Source organism: Myodes glareolus, chromosome 27 (assembly GCF_982192425.1).
Source record: "Myodes glareolus chromosome 27, mMyoGla1.1, whole genome shotgun sequence".
In the NCBI taxonomy this organism is placed as follows: Eukaryota; Metazoa; Chordata; class Mammalia; order Rodentia; family Cricetidae; genus Myodes; species Myodes glareolus.
In genome coordinates this window covers 35,743,874-35,751,553 of record NC_142052.1, presented here as the reverse complement: position 1 = coordinate 35,751,553, position 7,680 = coordinate 35,743,874, and positions in this window count along the sequence as shown.

Here is a 7,680-nt window from a genome sequence, read left to right as displayed (position 1 = left end):
CGTGTTTGCACAGCTGAGACTTTACCTACTGAGCCATCTTCTGACCCTGTGAAAGAGTCCTTTGCACTCTGTGAATATATGTCACGGTGATTGATTTAACAAAGAAGCTGATTGACCAATAGTGGGACAGAATAAGGTTAGGTGGAAAACCCAGACTAAGGATACTGGGCAGAAGGGCTATATCAGAGGAATTGCTAGAGAGACATAGAGAGGAAACGGGGGTGCAAGATGAAAGACAGGTAGGAAAGGATGGAAGGAGGGAGGGAGGGAAGGAAGGAGGGAGGGAGGGAGAGAGGAAAGGAGAGAATCATGTGTATCCAGTGTGAAATTCCCTTATTATAGATTATTGCATTCCAAGACTCTGGAGACATGACTCAGCAGTTAAAAGCCCTAGTGCTTTTTCTGGAGGACAAAAGTTTGGTTCCTAACACCCATGTTGGGCAGCTCACAAACACTTGTGACTCTAGTTCCAGGGGATCCAACACGCTCTGCTAGCCCCCACAGACACAAGTCACACACACACACACATACACACACACACACACACACACACACACAAGCACATAAGCATCAATCAAAATAAAATAAAATAAATCTTTAAAATGTAGATTGTCTTCTAGAAAGCATGTATCACTTGATTCTGAATGAACAGTATGCCTGAGTTAATCAGTCTGCCACTAAGAAACTTCATGATCCATAACTGGGTTGCCCCAACAGACTTTGGTTGTGTTAAGGCAATGGTGTGGCTGACACCAATATATTGCTTGGCAAGAATATTTCAGCAGTGAATGAATAATCTGTCATTTTGCTTTATCTGACAGTCTTCCATGAGATTTGTTGACTTGAATTAGCCTATCTAGCAGGGAACCACTTCCCATGTAGAATGCCATGTGGTACCATGACCAGCTGAAGCCGGACCCACATCCCCAGAGACCCCCAGTGCTGGGGGTGGTCTCCAAAGCCCTCAGGGAGGCCAGCTGTCTGACGACTCTAACTCTCTTTAGCACCATTTAAACCGAAACAAGCGGAACCGCCGGGTTTGAGGAGGAGAGACGGGAAATGGCCTCAAGGGACTGAGAAACTGGCTGTTCACAAAATAAGAAATCCAGCATCTAATTGCAAGGCAGCTAATCGTAGAGCGTCTAATTGAGAGGGAGCATTGGAACAAGGAGCGGAAATAACCCTGACTCCATTCAGCTGAGAACGAGGCCCCGGTCGGGCCCTGAAGGGCTCCTTTCCCCACAGAAACATCAGGGCTGCAGGCCACACACAGGTGCCGGCGATGGGGCGTGCGCACATTACCGTAGCAGGCAAACACAACATCGGGAAAACACTTAATCTTCCTGTTTATCCCCAGAAGGATTAATAACCAGGGGGACAGGGGAAGCTGCATTCTTCTTCATTTGGAAACGAGCTACTGCTAATGCCGAGCTCCCCTGGTCCATAGACCAAATACCTGCTCGCACTAAAACTGCCACATATTATAAACCTCACCGAGGAAGTGAATCCATCACGTTCAGGCTCCCTTAAGAGTGGCTTTTCCCTGGAGTACCCAACCCATTACTGCATATCTTGTAGAAATCAAACGCAGGCTCTAGCCGCTACCACAGAACAAATCGGTTTCGCGCAGAAATGCACAAATCATGACATTTTGCTTGGCTTTGAGGCTTTTTTATGGTTCTTGTTTTTGCTTTGTTCCCCTTGGGTTCAGGCAGCAGTCCGTAAGATTCACTGCCCCTGGATTCAGCCAGGGGTGAGAAAGGGTTGGCATCCTTGCCTTGGTCTCCAGACGAGGCACCGAGCTGGTACTAAGGCCAGTTGTGAATCCTATAGAGGAGTGGGGTCAGGTAGGTGCTCACGGCTCCCTTTCATCTGCCCTAAGCCATTTTCTGACTCAGTTTCCCCTCCTTTTATACAGATTTTTTTTTCAACACAGAATTTCTGTGTAACAGACCCGGCTGCCCTGGGAACCGGCTCTATAGACTAGGCTGGCCTCAGACTCACAGAGATCCACCTGCCTCTGCCTCCTGGGTGCTGGGATTAAAGGCATAAATTACCACCACCCAGCAAAGTATAGAATTATTCTGAATGTGATCACATCAGCACACAAAGACCTCCTTGGACTTCACTGAAGAATGTGCCTAATATTTACATAGTAATAAGACTTTTAAAAGATTTAAGTGTGTGTGTGTGTCTGTGTGTGTGTGTGTGTTTGTGCATGCGTGCATGCACAGGTGGTATCAGATCCCCTGGAGATGAAACCTCTTGACATAAGTACTGGGAACTGAACTTGGGTCCCCTGTGAGTCATCTCTCTCTCCTCCAAGTCCTGGGTTTTAGGTGCTAGATTTGATCTGTACTTCAATTCTTCTCTTTCTCCTTCATCTAGCACTTAAAACCTGAAAATAGAGGAACAAATCTCCCCAGGGACATTGTCCTGGGTGTCCTCCAAACACCTGTCTCTGTTTAATTTTCCACATTGGCAAGCAAAGGAGAGAGCGTTGTGCAGCGGAAGCTCAGAGATCTGTGGCAGAAACGCACAGACACCCCATTAAACAAACCCCTGATTTTACTGCCTACACCGGGCCTGGTGTGAAGAACAGGTGCCTGTCAGGGCACTCCTTCGCCCTTCACCAGCCACCGTTCAAGCCAGTATTGATTCTACTCAAGTTTCAGAAGCCCTGGGCAATCTCCTCTGTGCCCGCTGCGTGAATTTTTTTAAGAAGCTCCGAACAAATGTATTCACTCCCAATAGGACACCCCAAACAGCAGACCAAAGGAATGCCTCTTCCCATGTCTTAGTGAACCAGCGAGCTAACTGGGCCTACCGAGGAGTAAAGGGCTGCTTACAGGAACATGAATGACCCAAAGGAAGTTACATGGTAAAAAGAAAAGAAAAGAAAAGAAAAGAAAAGAAAAGGAAAAGAAAGGAAAGGAAAGGAAAGGAAAGGAAAAGGAAAAGGAAAAGGAAAAGAAAAGAAAAGAAAAGAAAAGAAAAGAAAAGAAAAGAAAAGAAAAAGCCCACCTAAGCATGGGCTCCACCTCGGGAGCTCCCTGCATGACTCAAAGGTACTTTCCTCTCTATAGAAAGTCCTTATTGCTTATATAACTTCGGGGAGACAGGGGCTTGCGAATCTTGAATTTTCAGGAGGGTTACGAGTCTTGTAAGCTTCCTTTGCTTCCTGGGCCTTGTGTGTTTCCCTAGTCTTCTGGGATGGATGAGTCTTCTGCCTCCGTCAAGGAGAGGATGTTTTAATTGGAAGGAAATTGTGATACCTTATTTCGAAGATGAAACTTCACTGTCTGAACCCTTTCTTTCAGTTAAGTCCGTGGAAAGTACTGGGAGACAGCTAATGTACCAAAGTGAAGGCGAACTCCCTTTTCTGGAAGCTTCCTTGACTTTTAAGGCTTTCTTTTTGTATCCTTTTAATGCTGCATACAGATTTCTGCCTTTCTGAGGTACCCCTGTCTTTCCCTATCACACACCTGAGTGGATCCAAATGTGACCCAGCTTCTCCTTTCTGTTTCATAGCCATTTAGGCCGTGTCAAAATCACTTGTTTTTACTTAAAATCCATTTCCTCTACTTCATAACAAGACTTTGGAAAAGGACCCTGTACTCCCTGAGATTCTCCGCCATGAACCTTAAATGACTACATCTCTCTTTGGCCGTGAACATGCCTAGAGGGTACAATATGTCGGGTGATACTGATGTCTGCAGCACAGGGGGGGCTTGTTAGGGACCCCACCGTGCTCTTGGCTCTCAGCAGAGGATAAATCACTTGATTCTGTACAATAGTCCTATAGCATAGATGCGCTGGTATCTTCATTCCCAAAGGTGGGTGTCTTCAGCAAGGGAGTGTGTCTTTAAACTCAAGGAATGTAGGCAACATGGACCAAGGTTACTCGGGACAAAATTTGAACTCAGGAAGTTTGGCCTTAAGAGCCATGCCCTTGGAAGTAGAAAGCAATGGGAAAGGCTACAGGAACTGGGGACCAAATCTGGTGTCTCATGTATGCTAGGCCAGGGTTCTACCTTTGGGTTGTATCCACAACCCTGTAGCCATATCCTGACCGCAGAACTAAGCTGCCCTCATGTGTAGAGGGGCAGGGAAGGCGGAAGGGGGGGGGCTGCTCTACTCCCCCGGCCCAGGAAATGATAGTGTAGTCATTGGATTATTTGGACTTAAAATCCAGCAAACATTATGACTTGAACAAATTTCCACTTTACTTGAAAGTATCTTGAGTTCTCTCAGCTGAAGAATCAGGGTTTTGACATTTTTTTTTCTTAGTGTGCTTTCTTTTTTAAGACTCTCACTACACAGTTCTAACTGACGGGGAACACACTATGTAGACCAGGCTGGCCTCAACCTCCCAGAAATCTGCCTGCTTCTGTGTCTGGGAAAAGACCTACAGCTCCACACCCAGCAAATACTAGTCTTTTTATTCTATAAATAACAACGGGCTAGGTCGTAATTTTAAAACCTTCACCATCTTCTCCTTTTTCTTGAGAGGCAAAGATGTGTTCTGAAGCTTGTTGGAGGGAGGTCGCTTGTTGGTTCCCGGCCGTCCAGCTAGCTTAGACCCGAAATAATAAATTTGTATCGAAAAACCAAGATCCATACCAATGCAAAGTATCCATCTCTATAGCAGAAGCTAATCAGCATCTTCGGTCAGGCTGGAACTCCATGCAGATTGGCTTCTAAGCCAACTGAAGACTCTGTTTTCTAAATCTTGCCCTAAGACTCGTATTTCACTCAGTTTGAGACCTACGTGGTTTCATACCAACTATTCTGCTCCAAAGCAAGAGTGCATATGGTACTCAAAATTGATACTAGAATAGTAGTCTTTTTTAACATTTTTTTCAAATTTGGTCCGTGGGAGTGAGTGCGGATACGCATGCGCATGCGCGTGCGCTATGTACGGTGTGCGTGGCGGCCACAGGAAGACTTGAAAAGCTGATTCCTTCTCCTATATAGGCTCTGAGGATGGAATTCAAATCGTCAAACTTGGCGGCAAGTGTCTTTACCCACGGGGTCGTTGTGCTATCCCAGGAATAATACTTTTAAAAACAATCCCAGAAGGCATTGCAGCAACGAAATAAAACGTTTAAGAAAAAGATGTCTGGGCTGGAGAGATGGCTCAGTGGTTAAGAGCGTTGCCTGCTCTTCCAAAGGTTCTGAGTTCAATTCCCGGCAACCACATAGTGGCTCACAACCATCTGTAACGAGGTCTGGTGCCCTCTTCTGGCCTGCAGACATACACACAGACAGAATGTTGTATACATAATAAATAAATAAATATAAAAAAAAGAAAAAGATGTCTAGCTGGTGTTACTAAGAGAATATTTATATAAATATATATAAGGAATATTAATATTTATATAAATATATAAGGAATATTTATATTTATTAGAAATAGCTTTTTTTAAAAAAAAGACCCACTTAAGCCACAAGTTTGAATCGCATACTCTTTTATTAAAAGTAATAATGAATAAGTCTAAGAGAAATGAGCTAGGTGTAATGACTTAGCCTTTAGCCCCAGGAGGCTGAGACGGGAGGATTGATGTGAGTTCAAGGCCAGATTATGATCTACTTAGTGAGTTCCAACTTGGACTATGGAGACTGTTCAGAAGATCACCTGATCACGATAATTACATTAATGCTAAACTGAAATACATAGAAACTACGCAGTGCAATCAATACACCGTACACACAGTAATTTATGACTAAGTTAAAAATGAGACATTGCTAGGACTGGTTCAGAGGGGAGTGAAGAAAATATTACCCCTGAGAAAGTTCAGTCTAGGTGGAGTAAGGGTCAAACACAAAAACCTTTGAAAAATACCCTTCCTATGCAGTACTTTCTGAAATTAGTAAGGATGTATTTTATCGAAAAGAAAAGCGAAACCAATTTAAAAGGAAGCCTGAGATTTAACAAACAAGGAAACCAGCCAAGCAGTGCCAAAACAGAACACGCGGGGACTGGTGTGGATAAAGCCATGCAATCCACGGCGAGCCGTTCAGCAGTCTGTTCAGTCGGGCGTAGTAGGGTACGTGACAAGTGAGGGCTGGGGCCAATCGCCTACCAAGAAGCCATCTAAGGGACGGCGCAGAAGGCCAAAGAGACGCCAGAAGTACACGGGCACACAGTCATACTGCAGATGGAGTCAGGGAGTGGATAGAGATGGATGCTGTTGTTTAATTGGCTTTTCTTTCTTCCCCTATTTCTTCAGTTCCGGATTCCAGCTCATGGGACAGTGCTGCCTATGCTTAGGGTGGCCATTCCATTCTCAATTCAAAGCTCTGGAGAAACACCCTCACAGACATGCCTAGAGGTGTGTCTGCTAGCGGATTTCAAATCTGATGAAGGTTAACCATCAAAACAGCCATGTTTTCCTAATAATAAAACAGAGAAACAGAATCCTCTCTCTCTCTCTCTCTCTCTCTCTCTCTCTCTGTGTGTGTGTGTGTGTGTGTGTGTGTGTGTGTGTGTGTGTGTTGAGAGACAGATGGGGGCGGGGAGAGATGTACATAGCTGCAAATACACCAAAGAGGCCCCAGTTTTGAGCATGCTAGAGATAAGCATCCCTTGACCTTGGCACGACCCCCACAAAGCCAGCCAGGAAGACCTTTCCCGGAGATGAGTCAGCACTCGGTTCACAGCAAACCCTCTTCAATCCTAACACAACCACCCCTTCCAAAGTCGGGGAACACGGTGCAAGTAATGACCCTTGGGGACACAGACTCAAAGGCTAGCCAGCCAAACTGTGAAGTGTGCCAGGACAAAAAGGACAGGAAGCTAAGGAACGGTGACTTCATTGTACCCAGTGAGAGCGCAGGGCACAAAGCAGAGGCACACGCGCACGTTCAGATATAGAGACGACAGGAATGGAGGAAGCTTGCATTAACACATTTTCCTATTGACACTTCATGTGACATAAAACCTGTCACTTCAGGCTCCTGATGTGCTGGGAGAAACACTCTCTGCTCTCTTCTAACTCCTCCCATTCCAAGAAACCCCGCTGAGAATCCATGCGCTCTGAGTTTAGAAAGCACCCTTGACTCTGACAACCGTCAGAAACCGTGGGACCCAAAACAGGTGAGCAAATAACAATATTTTCTCATCGAAATTCTGCTATTTGGGTAGTTAATGCTCCCACACATACCCTTAACTATACTGTGGTCCAATCCCAGTCCATCCAAAATCAGGCTGACAAGATGCAATGATCCTAGATGTCTGGCTGAATCCTGCCCGGACTTGTATCCATACCCTATGCCTGCTTCTTGCTTGGTGAGACTTTAGGCAAGTTTCTAAACCGACTGCAACAACTATAGTTACCCCCACTATAAAATGAAGGCATTAATATATATCACCCGCATCCTCGTCGATGATTCAATGAGATAACACATAGGTTCGGAAATGTTACGATGTCTTTCCCTTCGATAGATTAAATTTGTTGCATTTACTAACAAGTGCTACCATGTTCGTTGCGTTTCCTCCATTTAAACATCTGTGACTGTCAGTGGGTTTGTTACAATGCGCTGATTCCTGCCTCAGGTAGCCCAATTTTCTATAACCAGAACACTAACCGAAGGAAAGCCATCTTAGCTCCTCCCTGGGCTGGCTCACAAACTGGATTGCTGCTGCCACCTGGTGGCCACAGAGACATGCGGCGGCTT